Below are 26,750 nucleotides of genomic sequence, written 5' to 3'. Positions count from 1 at the left end.
ATTGTTTCATTATTTCTGAAATTATGCTCTGTAGTGGAGGTTTCTAAATAATGTCATATTAATGTGTCATCCTGGAGAACAAAACTGAAATTGTCCTCCAACTGCAATATGTGGTACAAGAAAAATCACTTCCTACAGATTAGCCCCTTTAACAATTATTCACCGGTGACTGTCTTTGACTGCAGAATTTGACCACCACTCCTAATCCTCCTTGCTGGCATTTTCTTTATTTGATTGCCAAATCCTACTAACAGTTATCATTTACAGATGTTTCTTCTGAACTGCTTTTTATGGTAGATTTACCTGAGACCATTTTACCACATATATTCTGTTCCCTTATGAGAAAAAGACTGCAAATTTCTCAGGAAAAGTGCTAGTCACCGGGATTATGGGGTCTTTCTGTGTGGAAGGGTGAGTAGGAGAACTGGGAAGGGGTCAGTTTTGTCCCTCCAAAATATGCAAATGAGGATAAAAGCTGTTCCCAAAATATGAGAAATAGTTTGGCAATAAAAAATTTTTTTAAATTCAAAATCTACCATAACACAGAAGGAGCATGCTTCTCTGCATAGGGCCAAGCCTGAAGTCAATCAGATGGTAGAAGCATCTTTTGGCCCATTTCATAGGATTTTCAAATGCCCAAAGTCCAACGCTCCCAACTTAATGTCTTAATCTGTTTTCTTCTTACTATAATTTAAAAGCACTATTGTTCTTGTTAATTTAGTTTGTGGGGAGGAAAGAAAAGTTTATACTCAGTCTTAAATAAGTAAATTAAATTCAACTTCAAATTTTCTACTGTATGGTAACCTACCAAAGTTCATTAATTACGTTTCTGCCTAGTCGTGGGAGATAATGCTACTATCTTATAAGCTTAACCTCCTCTTCTGCAGAATATTTAATGACTTAACACACAGCACTGCAAAATTTTTTCTTGGCTAGAATCTGCATCCTGCCATTGTATCAGTGGTTGCCAGATTACCAATCTGTTGAGAACACTTCCTATATGAAGAGCTGCTGATCTAAGGTCCTGTCTTGTGTCAGAGTTGGCAACACAGACCAGAAGTGAACACCAAACTAGACCCTATCAATAGCTTCAAATCTCATTCCCATTAGCATAAATAAGTGAATGTAGACCCAGTGCCTAGACAATCTTGCCCACTCATAAGCTGGAATTAAACACTAACTTTTCAAAGTTAGAGGAAGGTAAGAGGCTAAAACATTTAATATGACCATATAACTTCCCCCCAAAAGCATTATTTCATATGTGGAAAATGGAAGGATTTATGCCTTGCCTCATCAAAGTTGAGAATATGGATTGTTTCATGGTCCATTATACCTGGTGTAAAGAACATATCACTCATGTGGGTTTTAGCTAGCTAGGTCAAAACTTTCCCCTTAAAAATAAATAATAAACACATACATACATAGGATATGGAGATGCTTTAGATTGGGGGAAAATAATTCTTCAAGCATCAAAAGGAACCTATAATTGTATAAATGTGGCCAAGTTTATCAACTTGGAAAATTAATGTAGGGGCCAGATCGTATTGGCGTCATGTGTTCTTCCGTCCCCAGAACAAGTTAGAAACTTTAGAGGTTTTGCAAATAAGGGACCTATCTATCCTTTTAGTCCTCAAGAAGTGGGGGGGTCTCTTTCAAATTACCTGAGAAAAGCAGTTTCAACACTGAAAAAACAACAGTATTTTGACCAGATAGTCAAACGTTTTTTGGCCTGAGCCAAAGGAAAAGGAAGATATTTTTAAAATAAAAAATCAATGCAAAAGCAAAACGCCTTTGGTCTCACTCCCCTTGGAGTTGCTAAGAGACAAACAGAAATCTAAATGTGAAGACTAAACTAACTTGAATGACAAATTCTGCCGCAGCCCCTCCAGGAAGGCATGCCTATGGTCTCCTTCCGCCAGAAAGGCTCCTCCCTGGGAATGCACGGTGACCCCCACGTGGCTGCAGCCAGAGGAGTCCCCTGCGGCCGGGACGGTCACCCGCGCTGAGGCCACGTCCACGGAGACACGTTTGCACCTGGCACGCGGTCGGCGGCGCTAAGAGGGCCTCGCAGAAGCGCAGGCCTTGCCTGCGACACTGGCCCGGCAGCATGCCTTTATCTCAGAGGAAGGTCCGTGCTGGGGTCACACTCTCTCAGCTCCTGCAGAAGGGACGCCTCCATCCACCTTGGCTGGCGGGAGGCTCAGGAGGTCACAAGGGGCTGCAGGGCGCTGGGGACAAAGGACTGAGGCCGGGCTGCCCCCGCCGCCGCCGCCGCCACCACCACCACCACCACCACCACCACCACCACCACCACCACCACCACCACCACCACCACCACCACCATTCCCTTTCCATGTGCCCTCCCCCCACCCCCCTGTGAGCCTCCCCCGCCAGCGCCTCCGAGGCTCGGAGACGTTTCTATTTCAGGCCAGTCGGCTCCGGGGCTGCGTTGGCCACATCAGGGGCGGCCGGCTGGGGAAGGTTTTTCTAAAATAGCCTTGTGCTCAAAATGAAGCTGAACCCATTAATTCAAAACACAGCCTGGGGCTTCCCGCCGCTGCTTTCCCGGCAGACGCTGCCCGAAGCCGAACTTGCGGCGTTTGGAGGCCTGGCTGTCCCGGAGCTGAGGTGGCTCAGGTAGGAGTTTGTCTCAGCGGCTCCCAGCAGTGGCTCTCCTTGCAGGGACAGCCCCACGCACACAGCCCCGCTTCCCTTCGCATCTGGGTGCATCTGTAGCTCTCCGCTCCCTTTTCATACTCATTTGGACTGTAAAGTAATTAGAGGGGTCGGCATTCCAAAAATAAAAAGATCAGCAGCTGAGCTTTATAATTCCAATGTAAGCACACATATCATTCAGGGTCCCTGGGCAGGTACGGTTTCAATAATCACAGCGTTTATACATACATTTTCTAATTACCACTCCTACCCCTGGATTTTTGTTTTTGAACTTCCAAGCTGGCCAGCGCCACAAAGGGCGGGTCCCACCCCCCTGCCACCGCCTGGCTCCTCTCCTCCCCCATGTCCTACACCTCCCACACCCCTGAGCACAAACATGGTGTGTTCGTCTATCAAAGCACTGCTCTAGCTGGGAAAGAGAAAAACAGTGTTTGGGGAGAAGGAGTAAGGAGTGGTAATTATGTTCCTAATCACATGTAATTTAAGAGAAAATGAGTAGATGTGAGAGGCCACAGTCTGGGACCACAGGCACCCCACTGTCACCTGGGTGACTTTCAAGCCACCCTCAGCTCAGCAGCCAAACAGTTAATTACAAAGGGTGTGCTTCTTCTTCCCAGCATCTGCACCCCGACTCAGGAAAGCTGTCATTAGACAGCAACAGCAGCTCTTTCCGGGACCCTGAGCCGCCTCTACCAAAGAGCTCCCTGAGTTCTCCCCCCACTTCCCAAGCGGGAGGCACCAGAAAGGAAGAATGCACTAGAGCCGCAAGCATTTATGCAGCACTAAGTTTGTACTAGGTACTTCCAAGTACTTTAGATAAATAACTCATTTAATTGCACAATTCAATTAATGAACAAATGAAAAATTTATTGAGCATCTACTCACGCAGGCAATAATCTATGTTAACTCTTCTGGAAACAGACAGAGCATGTATGCACCTACTCAAGGGTTGCTGGGAGGACTGAATGAGGCAATGTATGGAAAACACAAAAGCACTACAGTAAATATTAGGTAGTCACATTTAAAATTCAGTGAGTATAATTTATGTGTCCAGTGCTTTACATTTATTATCTTTTTAAACATCTATAACAATATTATGAAGAAAACTCTATTCTTATTTCTATTTCATAGAGAAAAAAAAAACACAGAAAGACTCAAAGAGATTTTAAAAAATGTGCCAAGGACCACTTAGAAGTAGGATTTAAACTCAGGAAATTTGACTCAGCAGCCTATTATTAAATCAAAACATCACTCTCTTTCACTCCCTCCCTCTGCTTGCCTCTTTCTTATCTTCTACATATTAACATGTGTCATGTTGTGCTTCCTATCTAATAAAAGAGTAATATGCAAATTGACCATCACGCCAAGACACAAGATGGCTGCCCCCATGTGGACACAGGGAAGGGCAGTTGTGGGAAGTTAGGGGTAACCAGGCTGGCAAAGGAGGGCAGTTGAGGGAGGCTAGGCCAGCAAGGGAGGGCAGTTTGGGGGGACCCAGGCCTGCAGGGAAGGGCAGTTGGGGGGACTCAGGCCTGTAAGAGAGGTCATTTGGGGGGGAGGGGGCTAGGCCTTCAGAGCAGGGCAGTTGGGAGCCAGCAGTCCTGGATTATGAGAGGGATGTCCGATCACTGGGATTGAGCCTAAACGGATGGTCGGACATCCTTCAAGGGGTCCCAGATTGGAGAGAGTGCAGGTTGAGCTGAGGGACACCCCTCCTGTGCACAAATTTCATGCACCAGGCCTCTAGTCTTTAAATAAGAAGCTTCATACAAATAACCATGTTGTTGTTAAAACCTAAGGATCAATAAAAATTCCTCCAAGATTTCCTTATCTAAAATTCCAGAGCATGCCGAAACTGGTTTGGCTCAGTGGATAGAGCATCTGCCTGAGGACTCAAAGGTTCAGGGTTCGATTCCGGTTAAGGGCATGTACCTTGGCTGCGGGCACATCCCCAGTAGGGGGTGTGATGGAGGCAGCTGATCAATGATTCTCTCTCATCGATGTTTTTAACTCTTTATCCCTCTCTCTTCCTCTCTGTAAAAACTCAATAAAATATATATTTTTAAATTCCAGAGCATTAATCTCACATTATAGTTAGATTTATTTTAATCTATAAATCATATATAGTTTTTTATCACAAGTTATTTTATTGTTTTATCTTCAAAATTGTAATTTAAGCTCCTTTATAACAATATTATATATATTCTGTGCATACACACATACACACACTCCAACTTGCACTATACATGCAGAAGTGCAATAGATAATGTGCATTAATTGAATTCAAAACGAATCAGCCAATAAATATCAAGCAACAATGGGGACACTATTCACCATTTTCTTTTCACCCAAGGAAATGTAACATGGCCCAGAAATAAAAAATAAAGATAAGTTCCTGAAATTTTTTGTACTTGGAACCAATGGCAAAGTTTCTCAAAATAGATACCTTTTTTGAAATTTAAATTATGGTAATTTTTAGACTGATATGGAGAAAGGAGATCTGACACAGAAGGATTCCAGTGGCTTCAACTAAAAATAATTCACTCAGACTTGCACCCGCAGCTATACTCTGTAAGTGAAATTCTAATAATCCATTGACTTTCATGGAAAAAAAGAAGTGCAGAGAGGGGTGAGGAAAGAACAATAGTATTTAGTGTTGCCCTCTTCTCTAATGGTGGCTAGAAAGAAAGGAAAATTACAATGGTAAAAATGGGAACCTATTCAATCAGTACATAAATACTGATCATTCACTATGTCTTCTGCCTTGAAGGAGGTACAAAAATTAAGGTCATGATTCTAGAGTTCTATCCCACTCATTCTTGCACCCATTGTTTGTTCCTTCTGTGCCCTGTTAGGGAACCGACCCCACAACCTTGGCATATCAGGACGACACTCCAACCAACCAAGCTACCCAGTCAGGGCAATTACAGTGGTTTTTCTCTTTTCAGTTCCAGGGAAGGCTTGAAAGAAATTTACCCCCAAACAGCCTGGATCTGACTGAGACCAGGGGAGGCTTTGCTGCTTGGCCACCTTCTGGCACAGTAGGCAACACAGAAAGTTGTGTGTTACCACTAGAGCTCTGTGGTCTAGGATCCTATGCAAATATGTAGATTCGAGGTAATCCATCCAATGTCCTCCACACATCAATTAAACAAACTTTCCTTGAGCACCCACTATGACAGCTGTGATGTTGGAAGATGGGGACACAAAATGAGTAAGACAGTGTCCCTCTGTTCAAGGAGCTGAGTCCAATGGGAGAAGTGAACATGTAAACAGACAGTGAACTATACAATATGGTGGCTTGACAAAGATAGAAGCAGAATGTCATGGAAAGCCAGGAGAGGATGCCCCCTCCACTGAGGAGTCAAGAGTTTGGCAGAGGAGGGGACATTTTAACAGGGTCTTGAAGGCTGTGTAGGAGGTAGCCTGTTAGAGCAGGAGAGAAGAGCATTCCAAACCAAGGCAAACAGCATGAACACACAGTAAAGATAATACTGACAGAATAATCTCATATTTATCATTCCACTGAGGGGCTTAGGGGGTTGGACAGACAAACATTATTATCTTCAATATACAAAGGTGGAAGCTGAGGGCCAGGGCATATCACTTTCCTTACATAGGTAGTAGCAGGCCATTTAACTCCATGTCTAGGTGCTCCTTTACCTAGATCAGGGATGGGGAACCTTTTTTCTGACAAGGGTATTTGGGTATTTATACTATCATTCCCAGGTCATATAAAATTATCAACTTAAAAATTAGCCTGCTATGTTCGGTCAAATATTTAATTGACTCACTCCTAATAACTTCGCAGGGCCAGACCAAATGGTTTTGCGGGTCTTAGATGGCCCACAGGCCGGGTGTTTCCCACTCCAGACCCAGATAGACACGAGTTCTGAAAAACCATAAGAAATGTTCCTGAGAGGACTACCTCAGCTAATTCAAAGTTGGAAACTGGTGACGGTGGAAGCGACAGTGAATATTCCTAATTTAATGGGATTAATAATAATATGCCTGAAAACAGAGGGGTCCTGATTGGATGTGACAGCTGCCTAACCTCTAAATCCAGATGTCATAAAAGAAAAGAGGCCCGGCTGGTGTGACTCAGTGGTTCAGCATCCACCCATAAAGCAAGATGTCATCAGTTACACTCCCTGTTAGGGCACATGACCGGGTTGCTGGCTCCACGTCTGGTAGTGGGTGTGCAAGAGGCAGAGATCCATGTTTCTCTTTCATTGATGTTACTATCTCTACATCTCTCCCTTCCTCTCTCTGCAATCAATAAAGACATATTAAAAAATAAAACTAGACTTTAAAAAAAAGAAAGAAAAAAGGATCCATTTCCTCAACTGTGCTTTCATCATCCCCATAAGGGCTGCACTTTGAAATACATGGTGGTTTTAACTCCACAGTTTTCTTGGTTTTGGCCTCAATCAAACAGGTTCATGTCATCCATGATCCACTTCCTTCTTAGCACTTGCAGGCTCTTCTTCACCTTCATCACCAAATAGCCATCTTTCCTCACCGCCTTCAAAAGCTGGACACATAGACATAGGGCACATTTTTACATCAATTGGTGCAAAAATAAATGTAGCTCTTGGTTAGCTGTGATGATGCATGATTTGTAAAACTTGAATTTGGTCCACACTAATGACATCAGATTAGCTTGGATTCCTCTAAATCAGGGGTGAGAAACCTTTTTTCTGCCAACAGCCATTTGGATAGTTGTAACATTATTCTCAGGCCATACAAAATTATATACTTAAAAATTAGCCTGCTAAATTTAATCAAACATTTAATTAACTTACCCCTAATGCCTTGGCAGGGCCAGGCCAAATGATTTCCCGGGCCTTCTACAGCCCGCAGGACAGACATTCCCCATTCCTGCTCTAGATCAATAGTAACTTGTTAGAATGATTCTTTGATGACCAAATAGGGCCATAGTGATTTCTCATTACACAAAGCTAGATCAAAGTTGGTACCTCAGGAGGAAAATCCCATAGTTCTTTACCTCCAAATCCAAGACGTTTTGCTTAAAATTTTAATTTTTGTGCATCAGAACATTGTAACATGTTCTTTCACTTTATTTTCACTCAACTGTGAAACTTGCTCCAAAGCCAAAAATATGAGATATGCCATTGTCACCTCTGCACAGAGCAAGTAAACCCTCCATCATTGCTGGGAGCAGGCCCACCATATGGACGTTACCTATGATCCAACCAACCTTCTCCCAAAATGGACTAAGAGCTTTCTCCTAAGGTGAGAAAATTAGTTAAAATAAAATGTTAAAATTCCTCACCAACTAGTTAATCCACTTTGCAACAGGCAATGCCACTTCATTTTTTTCAGACTCAGAAAATGTGTCCTGTGGTTTGCATGCTTCCAAGCTGTACTTCCTGCCTTGGAATAAAAAATGCATTTCTTGTGCTCTCCTAGAGGAGGGTAACATCAAGTTCATACAGCAGCTAGAAACGTGATAAATCCACTAGGGCCACAGCAATTCCTGCCTAAACTAACAATTCATTTCATTGCTACAGTTCATTGCTGTTGTCATCACTTTCATGCCTCTAATTACCTGACATCTGTTTTATGTTTGAAGTTTACAACACTTGCCCACTTTGGCTACACTAGTTCTCATCTAACACCAAACACATGTTTATGTTTACCACATACCAGTTCTGCATTCTTGGACTTAAAATTATATCAATTTATAATCCCATTAATGGAAAACTTATGAGAAGGATCCGGCTCCTTTAATAAAACTAGAAAGAACAACCATTTGGATGCTGTTAAGTACAAGCCTTACCAAAGGCAAAATGCTTCAATTAGATGCACCCTGCTCAGATAAGTGGGCTTCTTAAAACACACCATCTTGGCTGCTGAGACCAACCTATTTGGGCTGGAATAGCCTGGGGACTTTCTGTTTTTGGTACTCTGGTGGTGAAGTCCCCAAATTCAATGGAAAGATAAAGAATGATCAAAGAGAATTGGAGTGTTCTTTGTTCAAAATAAATAAAATTTGAATTGGCATCTTTGAACATGGCATTTTGAAGGTCAGTGCGTGGGGAAAAAAGTGTTTTTAGCTTGGAGAATGGAAGAGGAGCCAGAGGAGCTGTGCGTGTTACCGTCTGGCAACAGTCTCCCATATACAGCTCACTAGGACAGGGCCAGATACATGTTTGGAAATCTATATCTACTGCTGGACAGTACCCAAAGAAAACTACAGATAAGAACATTATTTGGATCATTTGTGAAGGGTTTCAGCTCTATAAAAAATTAAAAACGTTGGGAACTGTAAGGGATTAAATTTGCTCCCACATGCTTCCTCTCACTTAAAGGAGAAACAACTACCCTTCCCCTGCAACTCACTTTGTGAACTTCGATCCTTTTGGGGAAGACCAATCACACATCTGTTAAAAGTAAAATTGATCTTCAAAATCAATAAATAAACAAGAGTTTTGATAACCTTTTGATGATTTTTCTAAATAGCATTCCTTTAAGACAAAAACAAAAATAGCCTTCGGTCTAGAATAAACTACAAAGTTTATTCTAGCTGGAAGATAACTGGCCCAGCAGTCTGGATGATAGGAGCAGAGGTATCTTAGGGAAATACACTATGCAAGCTGAAAAATAGTAAGCACTGCATCTTTTGTCACCACCATGCCGGGACAGGCACCGGATATTAGCTGTCCCCAGATGCCTAAGAATTTTACATTAAAAATGACAGGCATCAAATGAGATTAGAGCTTGTTCATTTACTAGTATGCTGTTCTAACACGCTGTTGACCAAAAGCTGCTCTGGGTTTGTCTGAACTTTAGTCAGAGGTCTTTCCCTTTCACTTCCTGGTCCCTTCAGCCAACAGGAAGGGCAGCACTGTACCCCTGGGGCCTGCTGCTGGCCCACCACATCTCCCTGTGCTGTGGGGACCCTGCAGCTCCTCTCCCGGATGGGGCAGCGTGCTCCTCTGGGTCCTGTCAGCTGCATATGTGCGTAGTAGATCCTGCTGCCAATCAGCCCAGAATAAATATGGGCTGTGTGGCGCAGCACAAGGAGCTGGAGAGAAGAAACAAGGGGGCTGGGTGCCTCTTCTTGGCACTCAGGGCAGCCTGAGCCCTGAGACATCACATCAGGCTTTTAATTCACGCCTGCGAAGCAATGTCAATTCCTGTCATCTGGGGCCCTTTCCTTACCCCGTGGGGATGGAAGTGGAATCCAAAAGATCTTTCAGGAGCCCACAGCCCTCTTAGATTCTGCTCAGACTCAAGAGACTTTCGTGTTTGACCTAGAGATGGGATCATTTTGTCTTGGGCTGTGGATCACTCTGCAGAATTTCAGTTCTGTTCAAACTTGAACATCACGATACTTTATGAGAGATGCCAGAGCCTCTCGAAACACCTCAGAAGCACCTTCCCCTCCCTCCTTCTCTCAGAACCAGATCACACACTCAGCTGTGTGGGGGAAGCCAGCTGTGATGGCAGCGGGGAGACCTGACAACACATGCCCCTCTCATAAGGGGAAGCTGCTACTCAGCTCCAGGGAGCAGAGCCCAGCAGATGATACACCCAGTGACTGCAAATCTTCTATGTTTGAAAGAAATGCTGGAAATTTGATTTTGTACATGAAATCTCCTGGTTTTAGATGTGGATTGAAAAAAAAATTTTAAGTACAGTGCAAGCCAACAAAACATATCAGTAAGCTTCCTTGGTTGGGCCCTAGCCTGCCAGCTTTTCACTTTTGCTTTCCAACTGGATGCCTTTTCTGGGAGAATCACAGCTCTCGATATCTATCCCCCTTCCTTCTTTCTTAATAATAGCCTGGATGATTGATAAGATGCATTCACATGCATTATTTCATATGAACCTAACTACTTCTCTACAAGTCAGCTGTATCCCTTTTTGTGTCATTTTTCAAATAAGAAAATGGTAGCACTCCAAAGGCAGCACAACATAGTGGCTGTCCCATACCCACCAGCTCCTGACAGGCCTGCATAGACTCACCACTTATACTAACTGGAAATCCTGGTCTGTGTGCTCTATTTCCTTCTTTCCAAATGTGTGGCTGCCATGAGGAGTGGGAATAATGTAAAATAATAACAATAATAATAATAATAATACCTACCCAGCTGGCTGGCACAGAGTGGCTAACAGATGGTAATAAATGGCAGATGTGATGATGGAAACCAATGCCAAGGTCACAAAGCTGGAAACTGGTAGAAGTGGGACTTACTTGTATATCTTCTACCACCAAAATCCTTACCCTTCAAATGCAGGCCCTCATGGCAGTGGCTATAGAGGTGACCAGCAATATTGCATTCTTCTTCGGTCTATGCTGTCAGCTAATCTTAAAACACCTTAAGATTGGAGATTTAGCTTCCATAAGATACATTACTATCTTGGTCTATTCTGGCTGCTTACCAAAATGCCACAGACTGGTGGTTTATAAATAATAAATATTTATTTATTACAGTTCTAGAGGCTGGGAACTTCAAGAGGTTTGTTGCCTAATGAGAGCCCACTTCCCAGACAGCTGTCTTTTTGCTGTAACCTGGCATGGTGGGAAGGGGCAATAAGCTTTCTCAGGCCTCTTTTATATGAGCTCTTCCCTCCTGGCCTAATCATCTCACAAAGGTTTCACTTCCTAGTGCCATCACTTTGAGAGTTAGGATGTCAAAATATGAAATTGCGGGGGACACAAATATTCAATCTATATAATTACCAATTCTATAAATTCAAATTTGTATATATTTCTTTTTCTAGGTCTATTATATGTCATAGAAAAATATGTGTATAATACATTGATCACTAAAGACAGTTTTCCAAACAACTTATACAGTATGTACCCATGTTGTTTTTTTCTCAAGTACATATGTGTGCATGTGTGTATCTATGCATAAAGAAAGATATGGAAGGACAAATACAAAGGTGTTAACAGTGATCTTTTCTGAGTATTGCGATTGCAGTGTTTTTTCCATTTTCTTTTTATTTATCTATAATTTCCAATGTTGCTCAAGTGCTCACATAATACTCTTATAATAAGAAAAAGTTATATCTATTGAGAAATATCTATAGTATGGAATTTCTACCTAGTGGAACTCCTCAACTTAGAGTTGTTTATAGGCACCTGGAAATTGTAGAGCTTGCAAAACCTTCACTTTTTACACCAACTAATGCCCTATCCTCTAATACAGGGAAACTGAAACACAGCACCAGAGAGGTAATCTTAAAAATCCCTATTTTACAGGAGAAATCAAGATTGTGGCATAGGTAAACACCTAAACTGCTGCCTTGCATAACAATTTCAAAACTACAACTAAAAGACAAAACAGACATCATCCAGAACCACAGGAAGGCTGGCTGAGTAGAAATTCTACAACTAGAAGGAAAGAGAAAAGCATAATGAAACCTACAAGAGCTGTGGAAGGCAGAGGCACACATGGAGAGGGCTGGAAACTGAGTACGCAACTGACTTTCTCAATTGGGAGGGAGACAAAAGCTGCTGACTACTCTGAACTCCAGTTCCAGCAAGACTCTGGGGACCCAGACTCATACAGGGGAAACTGAACTGTCAGGCAGCGGGTGAAACTCGAGGGCAGCTTTCACTCAGAAGTGCTTGCAGTGATTACTGTGGGACACTGAGAACCAGGGGCCTCTTAGGGCAGGGCTGTTGGGAAGCCATCATTGTTTGCTCTGCCCTGAGATCCTGCCCCACGAAGTCATTGCTGAGAGCTTTGCCCTGAGACTCAGCTCCATCCAAGCTGAGCACAGAGGCTTTTGCATATGAATGGCCTGGCCCTTTGAATTTTAAACTTACCTAACAAACTGCAGCAGAGTCAGTAGACCCAGAACTCCAAATGAAGGCCCAAGGCTCCACAGCAGCTTGCATTGCTTCACAGCTGGGTCTTATCTGGGCACCTCTAAAACCCAAAGAGGAGGAATCTACAGATTTCTCTGTAGCTCTTGCTGGGTGGCCTCAGGCAGAGAGTAAATTAGCACCTTCTTGGAGATCCAAGAGCCAGTGTACCCAGGGGTCAGAGTGGGACCATCCAGATTACAACTCATCAGATCCATAAGGAACATGCTTAGGGGGCAGACTCAGTGAGCACCAAAGCTCCACTGAAGCAAGTCTTGCCTCATAAGGGTGTCTCCAGCACAGAAGTTCTCACATCTTAGACACAGCTGATCCTCACAGCCAACTGGCCCGGAGGCCAATTCCCCCCAGTGATACCAACAACAATCAAGGCTTAACTACAACAAGACTGTGCACACAATCTACAAAGGGGTGCACCAAGAGTGTCCACCTCAGGTAACTGGGGAGGCTGAGCCACCGTGCCCTATAGGATACCTAGCCCACAAAGCCACTCTGACAGCTCAGGAAAGCAGCCAAAATGCAGAGATAAAGAAACAGTTCACAAATGAAAGAAATGGAGGAAAGCAAACAACTAGATATAGAGTTCAAAACCACAGTTATAAGGTTTTTTAAGAATTTTCTAGAAACCACCGATAAATTTAGTGAGATATGAAAAAGGACCAACTAAAAATTAAGCATACACTTACTGAAATAAAATAATATAGAGAGATCCAACAGCAGCTAGAGGATCACAAGAATCAAGTCAAAGATTTAAAATTCAAAGAAGCAAAAAACACCCAAGCAGAAAAGCAAAAAGAATCCAAAAATATGAAGATAGTGAAAGGAGCCTCTGGGACAACTTCAAGCGTACCAACATCCGAATTATGGGGGTGCCAGAAGAAGAGAAAGTGCAAGATACTGAAAACCTATCTGAAGAAATAATAATAAAAATTCCCCCCTTCCTCCTCCCCCAGTGAAAGAAATAGACTTACAAGTCCAGGGATTGCAGAGAACCCTAAACAAAGGAATCCAAAGAGGATTACACCAAGACACATCATAATTAAAATGCCAAGAGTAAAAAATAAAGAGAGTATATTAAAAGCAGCAAGAGAAAAACAGTTAACTACAAGGGAGTATCCATACGATTGTCAGCTGATTTCTCAACAGAAATTATGCAGGCCAGAAGAGAGTGGCAAGAAATATTCAAAGTGATGAATAGCAAGAACCTACAACCAAGATTACTCTATCCAGCAAAGCTATCATTCAGAATTGAAGGTTAGATAAAGAGCTTCACAGATAAGAAAAAGCTAAAGGAGTTTGTCACTGCCAAACTTGTATTATTTGAAATGCTGAAAGTATTTTTTAAGAAGAGGAAGAGGAAGAGGAGGAGGAGGAGGAAGAAGAAGAAGAAGAAGAAGAAGAAGAAGAAGAAGAAGAAGAAGAAGAAATTATAAACAACAAATACATATCTATCAACAAGTGAATCTAAAGGTCAAGTGAATAAAAAATCTGATGAACAGAATAAAATGGTGAATATAATAGAATCAAGTGCATAGAAATGGATTGGACTAACAATTCTCAGGGAGAAAGGGTGAGGGGGGTGTGGGAAGAGACTGAACAAAAATTGTACACCTATGGATGAGGACAGTGGCGGGGGGTAAGGGAGTAAGGGCAGAGAGTGGGGTGGGAACCAGGTGGAGGGGAGCTATGCGGGGGGGGGGGGGGGGAGATAAAGAGGAATAATTGTAATAAACTTAACAATAAAGATTTATCTTTTTTTAAATCCCCATTTTAGACACCCAAAGGATCTACTCCTGGAAAACTGATTTCTTTCATTGGTGGGTGAAGCTCTCACATGTCTCATAGAGAAACTTTCCTAGCAAGCATCTGTGTGCAATCATCAAGCATTAATGAAGCCTTAATACCAGCTGGTGTTGCCCTTCCCTTTCACTTCTATTTCCATTCCCAAATGACAAAAACAGCCACTGGAATCAGGATCCAGGCCTGGGCCTTGGCTTCTTCCACAAGGTTTTACGCATAGAATGCTTTGAGATTCCCTTCAGGGTGTCTTTCAAGAAAAAGAACATTTGACAATATTAGCAAAAATATGCCCTGAGCCCTGGGTCTGAGCAGTTATACCTGGGTGACCCTTTGGGGATGGAATCAAGCATTCTGAAAGTCTCTGCCTCAAGCAAAGCTCTCAGAGACTCCTCGTTTTTAGCGTACTCCTTCCTACCAGATAAACAACTCCAGACAAGATGACCGAGTTTGTCCACTTTGCCCCAGTACCCACCCACGTGGTGAACCTCCTCCCTTCTGGACACTCTCTCTCACCAGTACCAGAGCCTTTACACCATCTCTGTCCACTCCACCCTCCTCTCCCTACTCGGCTCCAACCTAGGTCTGCTTTTTATTTCCCATCCTGAACTTCCCTGAGTCTAAAATTATCTCTCCCCACCCCACCCCCATATCAGAATTTCAGCTGTTAGATGAAAAATAAATAAAGGAATGTATTCATTCTGAAATTGCTAATGACCAGTATGGATTTGTGGATACATGTATTTATGGATACATGCTTTTAGAAGGAGGAAAAAAACAACAACAAACAAGAAACTGGAGAGGGCAAGGCCTAATTGAAAACAGAAAACTGGAGGGGGAAAGAAGTGCCGAGGGCATCACGGCTGGCAGAGGAAACATTTGCATGCCTGCACATTGCAGAGCCTCGAATTTGAACCATAGCTGTGGCCTGCCTACATGTGAGGCTCTCTCTGCGTTGACATGACCACTTTTGAATTCATATTACAGAGACAGGCCCTTTGGAGTATACCAGCGACTTTCCTCATTGCCAAGGGCCATAGCCAGTTTTCCTTGTCCACTAGGCAATGTCTTCTCTGTCAAATCAAAGCGACAGCCCGATGAAGAAAAAGCCACCAGCTCTGCCATGACTCACTCAGCAACCTTAAAAAAGCACCATGGCCTTGCAAAATGGAAGGACTACACTAAACCCCACTTCCCAGACTCTTGAATTCTATAGCAGCATTTTAAAAAGTAAACTTTTGGGAAACATTTGCTTTTATCTCAAAAACATTTTTTTTAAATCATCTAATAAAATATTTTATACCAAAAGTGAGAAAGAACAAAATCAGAGAATAAGGACTGGTCCTTTAAATTGAATAAATATTTCTTGAGAAAACTCACTACAGCCTTAATTTTTCTCTTTAGTTGGGAGAGGTAGACAGTCTGGCCTGGATGACTCCTGAGGTCCCTTTGTGCATGGTATCCTAGAGCAGAAAAAATAAAAATAAAAAAATAAAAAGCATCAGCACAGCTCCTTCCAAGCCAAGGAGGATGCTTTAGAACTTGGGAAAATTTCAGGCTCCACATGTCAGCAAAAGCTTTGCAATCCACTAAGACTTTAAGAGGAAGGACTTAAATATCCATCTGTTTGCCTTGGGGGGACTCAGAGCAAGAGCAAAGTTTCAAGCTGATGGGCTAATGATATTGTAGCATATTCATTAGGCAATAAAGGATAAAATAGATGACTATATGTTTGGGGCACTCCAGCCTCTCATTATATAGCTTTTATGAAATTCACTTTATGTACCCTCAGCTGGAATGGTTCCTCCAAAGACATCCCAAGATTGAATAATTGTTCATTATATCTTCAGGGAGGGGTCCAGCTATAGTCATGAGTTCCCATGAAAACTGTGGGAAAGTATCCCTGTTCTTTCATTACATCTAAAATGTGGTCATTTGATGTTAAAACACAAAGAGCAGTTACATTTTAAAGGTGAACTACAAAACTAAATTGAGAGTTGACTTAATCCCATTTTTATGGGCTGATTAATGTCCCGAGTAACCAGGCTGGGGAAGAAAGTTTGTGCCTGTTTCCTTTAATGGAATGCAGCATGCTTCTTGGCTTTTATCATGGGAGTACATCGCTGCTACTGTGGATTCGCCCAGAACAAGATTCAAAGCCATTGTCAGAACTGTCCTTGGGCCAAATGGACCCAAAATTTTCTCACAAAAATTTCTACCAGTCAGGGCATCAAACTTGTGAAAAAATAAAAGTAGGATAAGTTAGAAGCTGAGACTTCTGCACAAGAGACTAAAAAAGCATGTCTGGTGATAGTGTCTATCTGTGATAGCTTGAAATCTGAGTTATTTTGAAAAGACATATAAACTCTGCCTCAGTAATAATGGTAAGAACTACTTGTTGGGTAGTTATTCTGTGCAATGAATTGTGCAAAGTGCCTTGCATATGTTTTCTCATTGAACCTTCAGAGATAGCAGATATGAATCTTGAAGAGGTTAAGCCTAGGCTTTCCTGACCCATGAAGTAACCCTACTCTCTCTGTACTGGTCTGTTTGACTGTGCAGTCACCACCTACCTTGTTCAGCTTATTTTCCTGCCCTTGTGCAGATTCTTAAAGAAGACATCCTTTCCACTTATCCACTGCTTCTTCAGTGAAGAAACTGGAAATTTTCAGAGCTTCTTCCAAAAGCAGCATGGCCCAAAGCAACTCTTCTCTCCCACCCAATTCAAACTCCACACCCCAAAACCTGAAATACCGTGTTTCCCCGAAAATAAGACATCCCCTGAAAATAAGACCTAGCGCATCTTTGGGAGCAAAAATTAATATAAAACACTGTCTTATTTTCGGGAAAACAGGGTACATGGCTATTTTATTTTTCTTCTCTTACTGATATACCTCAAGTATCCCCAAAAGTGATCCCCCCAACATGAAAAATATCAATTATCACCAAAATATCACCAAAATACTTTTACAGTGTTTTACATGTCAAGGAACTGTTTCCCATAAATTATTTCATTTGATAAATTACCTGGTGTAGAAGGTGTGAAGATGAAGACCAACTGTTCAAGTGAAGATTTGGTTTGAGAGAGCAGCATTTATAGCTAGTACCCAAGCCCACAGGATTATGGCTCATCCACAGTTATTAGGAAATGCAAAACAGTAAGGGTTTACTATCACCTGATTTAATAGTAATTTTTTAAAACAGATTTTTATTTCAATTCTCACCCAAGGATATGTTTATTTTTTTATTTATTTTAGAGAAAGGGAGGGAGAGAGAAACTCCAATGTGAGAGAGAAACATCAGTTAGTTGCCTCCCACTATGGGGATTGCACCCACAGCCTAGGTGTGTGCCCTGACTTGGAGTTGAACCGCAACCTTTTAGTGATGCTCCAACCAACTGAGCCACCCTGGTTAGGCACAATGGCATTTTGGTTTCATGCAGCTCCTATGAGGCTAAATTGTGAAGGACCCACCATCTTCCACACACCTGCACTTGAATTGTGAGTTTTTTCTCCCCATCCTACCCTAACTCCTTCCTCTATCCTTCACACTCCCATCAAAACTTCCTTTCAAGAAATAATAGAACCTATTTGCACTGATGTATAATAACTTGTAATAGACCAAAAGGTTAGTGATTGCCCCAGAATTTTTATTACCATAATAGGGATTCAATGTCTTTTCTAAAGAAATCGTTTCTAAAGATCAGACATTAATTAATAAAGTAGGAGAGATGGAGGAGAGTGGCAGAGCTTATGAGTTACAGACAGCCCCTAACTGTGCTTTCTAGTACTGTCTAGTGCTTTCTAGTACTTTCCAGTGATTTGCCTCTACTTAGGTTACGCAGTCCTGAACCAAACCACAGTGACTATACTTCACCTCTCTCCCAGACTCAAACTCCCACACAGAACGTCCACTGAAGATCCAGCCAGGAGCCAGTCCAGAGGCTGTGTCCAAGTCTCTAACTGTCCTGGGACTGAGGAGGCCCACACAGCCAGGACTGCTTCAGGCTTCAGCAATCTAACTCCCCTGTTAACCAGGAACTGGGGCAAAAAGGAACTCAGGCCACCAGTTGTTACCTGCCATTTTCATCCCAATTGATTGTTTTACAACTGTGGCAAATGAGAGTAGGTCACATCAGCCTTTTAAACGATGAATTTTACTTTTAAAAAAAATAATAGCTCATAATAGTACTTAATTTTTACTATACCAGGCATTGTTCTAAGCATGTGTTAACTTAACCATCACAGCAGCACTTTGATGTAGCTGCTATTATTTTCCACATTTTATAGATAATGAATTGAGGTTCAGAGAGGTTAGGTGACTTTCCCAAAGACACATAGTTAGAAAGTGAATGCTGAGATTCAAAGGAAACATAATTGAGTTCTAGTTTTAGCATTTCCACTAAGTAGCTGTGTGACCTTGGGCCAGTCATTCAACTTCTCTGGGCCTGTCAGAAAAGGACACTGAACTAATTTACCTCTGACCATACTTAGCTCTACAATCTATTAGATCTAAGCTCCTGTAAGTAGTCCCTCACACCAAACCTGAAGCTGGAAAGGAATTCATTCTGTTGATAGGAGGTGTGAATCAGATCCTCCTGTCTTAAAGCCCAGTGGAATCTCAGGCATGAAATACATTCCATAAATGCTCAGTTGTTATTGTTATTACTACTTTAATGGGAAACATCGACCCTAATTTCCCCTAGCCCTTTAGGGGCTTGTCTCATCCCTGGCTCCTTTTTCACTCACCAGTTGATGATAGCGAGGGAACACATTTTATTATTTGTGTTGAGGCATCTGGCTTTGTACTCTCTCCTCTGCCCAAACTACCTTACCCCTGTCAGCTTGTGATGGATAGTTTATACCCATGATGACTGCTTTTTCCAGTCTCTGCTTATACAATAAAGAAGGGAGATAGGTACCTTTTTCCAACCTCACAGCCAGGCGTTATGAGCATGCTCTCTTGTCCCCTCACTGGCTCTCTGAGGGAAACCAGCTGCCTGTTGTGAGCTACCTGAAGAGGAGGCCCATGTGGCAAGGATGTGATGTCTCCAGTCAACAGTCACACAAGTGAGCTTGGAGGCAGATCCTTCCCAAACTAAGCTTTGAGTTGATGCACTTCTGGCTAACACTTGGGCTGCAGACTTGGAAGAGACTGAATCACAAGCACCCAGATAAACTGCACTCATTATTCCTGACCTGTTGAAACTGTAAAATCATAAATGTTTATTCTTTTAAACTGCTCAGTTTGGGTATAATTTGTTACCCAGCAAACTCACCTGCTAACACCCTTATTTTGAAGGATCCTGATTGAGGCACAATGAGTTTAGTGCTGTTACATATGAAGCTCAGAATCCTGGTTACTCTTATAACGGAATTCTATCACAGAATAAAACTCCTTGAAATGATATTTCAAGGTCTCTTAGTGTCTATGAGACAAAGTTCATGCCTGGTGACTTTTTCCACACTGCCAGTTATAGGCATCTACAACCTCCTTGTCTACAGGGCATGCTGCTTCCATGTGGTTTCCTGTATCTGCCATTGGTGCCACACAGGACTCCTGGCAGACGGTTGAGCCTATTATCCCTTGATCTTGTTCTACACTGTCCACAACTTTAGGAATAAGGCTCACCAAACCATGAGGACAAAAGTCCCAGAAAACAGGGTTTCAGTGTCTCCTGCTGGTCCTTTATTTTCCCTTTGTCCTTCAAAGCAATGGGTATTTTTTGAAGTTGGTGTGTATTCTGTAATTTCTTTTATCTGAACATTTTTCAAAGTACAGATCTTTAACTTCTGTGGTTAAATTTATATTAGGCATTTTATTCTTTTTTATGACATTGTAAATGGGATTGTTTTATTTTTCTGGTGGTTTATAGAAATGCAACTGGTTTTTGTATATTGATTTAGTATCCTGCCACTTTACTGGGTTCATTTATTAGTTCTAACAGGTTTTTTTGGTGAAGTCTTTAGAGTTTTCTACATATAATATTATGCCATCTGCAAGTAGAGAGTTTTATTTCTTTCTTTTCAATGTGAATGCCTTTTATTTATGTATGTAATTATTTTTTGCCTAATTGTTCTGGCTAGGACTTCCAGCACTATGTTGAATAAAAGTGGCAGGTGTAGGCATCCTTGCTTATTCCTAATCTTAGAGGAAAAGCTTTCAGATTTTCACCATTGAGTATGATCTTAGCTGTAGGCTTGCCATGTATGGCCTTAATTATTTTGAGGTATGGTCCTTCTATACACAATATATTGAGATGGTTTTTTTTTAAATCAGGAATGGATGTTGAATTTTGCCAAATACTTTTTCTGCCTCTGTTGAGATTATCATATTATTTTTATTCTTCACTTTGTTAATGTAGTATATCACACTGATTGATTTGCCAATGTTGAACCATATTTGCATTCCTGTATCTCTTTTTCTTTTTTTCTCCTCCATTTGGATGAAGTCCACTACTCTACCTGTAAGTTCACTGATCCTTGTTTCTGCTTGATCTAGTCTACTATTGAACTCCTGTATTGAATATTTTGGTTAAGTTTTAGTATTCTTCAGCTTTGTGACTTGTTTGGTATGTTCTTATATTTTCTGTTTTTTGTTGAAATTCTCACTTTGTTTCTGCATTGTTCTCAGGTCCTCAGTGAGCATCTTTATCACCATTATTTTGAACTCTTTATCAGGTAAACCACATTTCCGTTTCATTTGGAGTTTTATCTTATCCTGTTGTTTGGAACATATCCTTTGTTGTTGTTTTATTTTGTTTGCATTTTCCTTGCCTCTTTGTGTTAGTTTCTGTGCATTAGAAAGAACAGCCACCTCTCCCTGTCTTGATAGAGTGGTTTCATGTAGGAAATGAAACTTACCATTTATCCCAGCCTGGGCTCTTAGTTGTCCCTCAAATCTTTGGGAATCTGCTTGCTTTGTTCTTACTAATTCCCAATAAGTAAAGGTCTGCCAAAAACCATCTCAATGTGGGTATTTTCTCATTCACCTGATGTATAGCAGTTGCTTGGCTAGTTTCTAGATTTATTTCAGAGGAAGTTACTCCATGTGTAGGTATAGAATCACTGTGTTCACGGAAGGTGATGAGTTCAGGAGTCTCCCATATCACCATCTTTGATCAGAACTCTCACCTTTGGTCTAATACACCCAACATTTACCAAAATAGAGCATATTTTTTGGCCATGAAACAAATTTTAACCAAATTTTAAAATTGAACTTATATAAAATATGTTCTCAGACCACAATGGATTTAAATTAGAAATAAATGAAAGGAAAATATTGATAAGAATCCTCAAATATTTGAAAATTAAATAACACATCTCTATATAACTCATGAATCAGTGAAGAAATCACAAAGAAAATTAGTAAATATTTTTAATTAAATGGAAATGAAAACACAATATACACAAATTTATGGATGCAGCCAAAGCAGTGCTTAGAGGGAAGTTATAGCATTAATGCTTACATTAGAAAAGGAGAAATGGATTTCTTAAATCAAAAATATAAACTTTCACCTTAGGAAGTTAGAAAAAGAGCAAATTAAATCCAATGCAAATATAAGAACTGAAATAATAAAATATAGTATTAATAAAGACAAAAATAGAAAAATAATAGAGAAAAATTTAAAAAGACATTTTAAATCAATAAAGTTGATAAACTCTAATCAGTCTGAATGAAAGAAAAAAGATGGAAGCCATGACTGAATAGGTCAATTGGTTGAATCGTCATCCCAATAGCCAAGATTGTCAAAGTTGTAGGTTTGATTCCCTGTCAGGGCAAATACAAGAAGTGACCAGTGAATGCATAAGTAAGTGGGACAACAAATCAACATTTCTCTCTTTCTCTCTCTCTCTCCCTCCCCTCTCCCATTCTCTCCCTCTCTTTAAAATCAATAAATTAAAAAATAAAAATAAATTTAAAAAGAAAGAGAAGACACAAATTAATAATGTGAAGAATAAAAGAGGGGACTTTACTACAAATCCTATATAAATTAAAGGGATAATAAGGCAATATTATAAATAACCATATGCCAATAAATTCAACAATTTGGATGAAATGGAAAAATTCCTTGAAAGACATAAACTATCAATGTTCACTCAAGAAGAAATGGATAACATTAGTAGTCTTATACCTATTCAAGCAAATGAATTTGTAGTTATGAGCCTTCCAATAAAGAAAACTCTAAACCCAAATTGTTTCATTGGAAAACTTTACAGTACATTTTCAAGCAAGATATAATAACAATTCTATACAAACTCTTCCATAATCTAAAAAAGAAAGCAATACTTCCCAACTCATTTCTAACTTCCTAGCATTATCCAGATCTCAAAACCAGACAAAAATATTATAAGAAAAGATCACCACATTTCAATATACATCATGAAACCTCAATCAAATTCTAGCAAATTCAATTCAGTATCATATTAAAATGAAAATACATTTAACTAAGTATGATTTATCCTGGGCATGCAAGATTGATTGAAAAATCAACAGACTAAAGGGAAAAACATATATTATCATCTCTATAGATTTAGATAAAACCTTTGGCATAATTCAACATCCATTCAAAATTTTTAAAAAGTCTACACATTAGAAAATGAGATGTTCCTCAGACTGATAAAGCACTCTCTTCAAAGACTACCACTTCTATCCATACTTAATGGTGAAAAACTTAATTCTTTCCCCCTAAGATTGGGAATAAGGCAAGGATGTCTGCTTTCTTCACTCCAATACAATGTTTTAATAGAGTTTCTAGTCAGAAAAATTAGGCAAGAAAAAGAAAGAAAAGAAAAAGGATATATATATATATATATATATATATATATATATATATATATATATATGGCTAACATGCTAAGTGTCCAACCATCTGACCAGTCGCTATGACATGCATTGACCACCATAGGGCAAATGCTCAATGCAGGAGTTGCCATGATGCACATTGGCCATTTACAGAGAAATGACACTGCAGATCTGGTGACCACAAAGCAACATTCAGCTTCCCCCAAGTGGGACACAGGCCCTACCACCACCCCAGAGCAATACCCAACCAAATCGCAGCCAACATTGCTAAGACCCCATGGTGCAAAATGCAGCTCACAGCCCAGTACAGCCCTGAAATGGTGGCTTTGGGCACCAGGTAATGACATCATGTAGCAACACCCACCTTCCTCTCTCTAGCTACTAGCTTCCTTGGAGTTTCTTCAGTCCAGGAACATGACTTGCTTTATAGCCAGGTGGAAACATTTTACACTTTAACCAAGTGTCTGTGAAGCATTTCCCCATGCATCATCTCATTTGATCCTCACAGAAGTCCTGAAGTAGGTAAATAGGAGACTGGGTAGAATCATACTTTTTTTTTTTTTTTCATTAGCTGGAAAATGAAGATTTAGAAAATGAAGATTTTGACCCTACTGAAAAGAAATAAAAAACGATGAAACTTGAAAATGACTTCAGGTTTTCTCACTGCACAGAATATAGTCAAACACTGCTACAGTTAAATATTTCACCCTTGGTTCTCCCTGCATAATCTATAATAATAATTTGCTTCATGTTGATATTTATTGCTGTGTTGCTTACAATTACCTGAAAGAGAAGTTGGGGTGCTTCACTGGGCTGGAAAAGTTTAGCTAAATTAGAAAGCATGTCTAATTAAACAAATTATATATATATATATATATATATATATATATATATATATATATATACACACACACACACACACACACACATACAGTTCTTGCTGGTACCAATCACACACATATTTTTATCTGTCATTGTTGATCATGAATTTGATTTACACTTCTATTATAGAGAAAGGGTGAATAGCAATATTAAAATATTTCTTCTAATTAATTTCCTTTCAATGTGCACAAATTCGTGCACTGAGCCTCAAGTGGAAAATAAATAAATAAATAAATAGGATAAATAAATGAAATAAATAAAACTGCTTCTGTTCTCAGTTAATATGACCGTCTATGTAGAAAATAGCTAAGAATCTACACAAAGAAACCACTACTAAGCCAAATATGTGAAATAAATAAGGTCACAGACTACAAAGAAAATAGTTAATAAACCAGTGTATATCTTTGTATTTGCAATAAACAATTAGAAATTGAATTTTTTAAGTATATAAGAAGTCCTAAGACAAATAGTATTTAGACTTGTTGCTCTAAAGACTGGCACTAACTAGAGGTCATTGTTTCTGACCACATTCTTCTGGGTAAGAAAAGTTTGACCCTCCTCCATTTCATAAACTTCATTCACATTTGGAAGAGGATAATACCTACTCTCCAGATCAGCGCTTCTCAAACTGTCTATGATATAAGAATAATTTTTTCTCAGTCTATCACAGACTGATATCTTATAAAATACAATAAAAAGTAATGACCAGCCAAAGTGAAATTAAAATCAAAGATATACAAATGAAGTCCCATTTTTAATTAGATTTACCAGAAATAAAATTACACCACCAAATTGATATTAATATTTCTAAATAATTACTCTCAATTTCTGTGCTTATCTCATCATGAACCAGTGCAAACAGTATGTGGACATGGCTCACACTTTATTTTTTTTTATTAAATTATCATCTGTGTACATATTTTAACATTGCCCCCTCCCACATACCCTCCCTCCCCAGAGTTTTGTGTCCATTAGTTGTACTTATATGCATGTATACAAGTCCTTCGGTTGATCTCTTATCTCCCCCAGATCTCCCTACTCTCCCTGCTGTAATTTGACAGTCTGCTTGTTGCTTTACTGTCTTTATATCTATCTTTTGGTTTGTCAGTTTATAATGTTTTTTAATGCTCACACTTTAAATCACCTTGTCTTTCCTAGAGTTTTGCCAGTGGGACCGAGAAAAATTAAGGGAAATATAAGAAATGATGAGGAACCCATAGTCTAAGAGGGGCCAGAACCAAAGTTTGCTACAAATCAGTACAAACCCCTAGAAGAAAGCCCTTTCTGGTCTCTCTTCATTTTTTTTTTTTTTTTTTTTTTTTTTTTTTTTTTTTTTTTTACATCATGGTCTGAAATCTTAAGGTTCTAGGTACCAGAATTCACTGCTGCTTGGGAGGTAGGGCTTGTTTTATTAAATGTTAATATTTTGTTTGTTTCCCTTTTCCATGCCAAGAAACTCTTTTATTTTCTCCTAGTCTTCTAATATTTCTTTATGTTTTCTTTCTTCCCTCATTAGTTTTGTTTGTTTTCATTTCATATACCTCCTCTCTCTCTCTCTCTCTCTCTCTCTCTCTCTCTCTCTCTCTCAAACTAAACTAAAATACAGAAAATCAAGATAACTCAGATCTGCAGAGCACTTGAAGACTTCTTAAAAATAGTTTAAATGTTTTCATTTTCTATCCAGAGCACATTTTACTGCACTGATACAACAAATCAAGAATTTTTTTTTTCTTTCTCCCTCTCTTATACATTTCATTTAAGCAAAACTTGGAAAAGATAAACATTTACTTTTTATGTGCTAGTTATTCTGGTGACACTTGGTATGCTAGACTCAGATTGAGCATTCCATGTAATCTGATGTCTTAATTTTAAAAATATATATATATTTCTATTGATTTTAAAGAGGAAGAGAAAACTAGAAACATCAATGATGAGAGAGAATCATTGATTGGTTGCCTTCTGCATGCCCTACACTGGGGAGTGAGCCTGCAACCTGGGCATATCCTGACTGGGAATCAAACCATAACCTCCTGATTCATAGGTCAACACTCAACCACTGAGCCATGCCACTCAGCCTATCTTAATTTTCTCATTCACCCATTTTATCAATGCCTGACAATTCCCATCATACTGCTCACTTTAATTCTGAAATATCAAATATTTGTCATCAATGAGAAGCTGAATGTCTCTGAGGTTTTTTTATTCTGGAAATATAATGCTCCTCTCCCATGATTTCAATCATGTAGAAAATTCCTATGTAGTGTTCTTGACTGTTTTCTAAAAGGAAATTATTTTAGGACAGTGTTATGAATAAAGTGAATGAAGTTGTCAAAGCATGAACATGAAGAAAATTGAGACTCTTTTGTTGAAAGAAACACTGTCCAAATATAATTATCATTTCTACTCTAAAGCTCTTGAAGCTTTAGAAAAACAATTTACATCAAGTTTGACATTTTATGAAACTTACATTGAAATGGCACCTAAAACTATTCGCTGAAATTGCACCAAGATCTCTATATTCTTAGATAAGATTTTTTTTTTAAATCAAGACTGTTAAAAAAGCAAATTCAACACATATTTTTTTTCTACAGGTACTTCTCTGTTTCCAAGGGAAAATTTACTATATATATGATTCATTAATATTAACCAAAAATGATTATCAGAATCAATAGATTTATGCTTCATTTGGTTAAGAGAGTGGTTTGTACAAATGTAAGAGGCAACT

The sequence above is a fragment of the Pipistrellus kuhlii genome, unplaced genomic scaffold (assembly GCF_014108245.1).
Source record: "Pipistrellus kuhlii isolate mPipKuh1 unplaced genomic scaffold, mPipKuh1.p scaffold_m20_p_1, whole genome shotgun sequence".
Taxonomy (NCBI): domain Eukaryota; kingdom Metazoa; phylum Chordata; class Mammalia; order Chiroptera; family Vespertilionidae; genus Pipistrellus; species Pipistrellus kuhlii.
Note: the sequence above shows the minus strand (reverse complement) of the source record.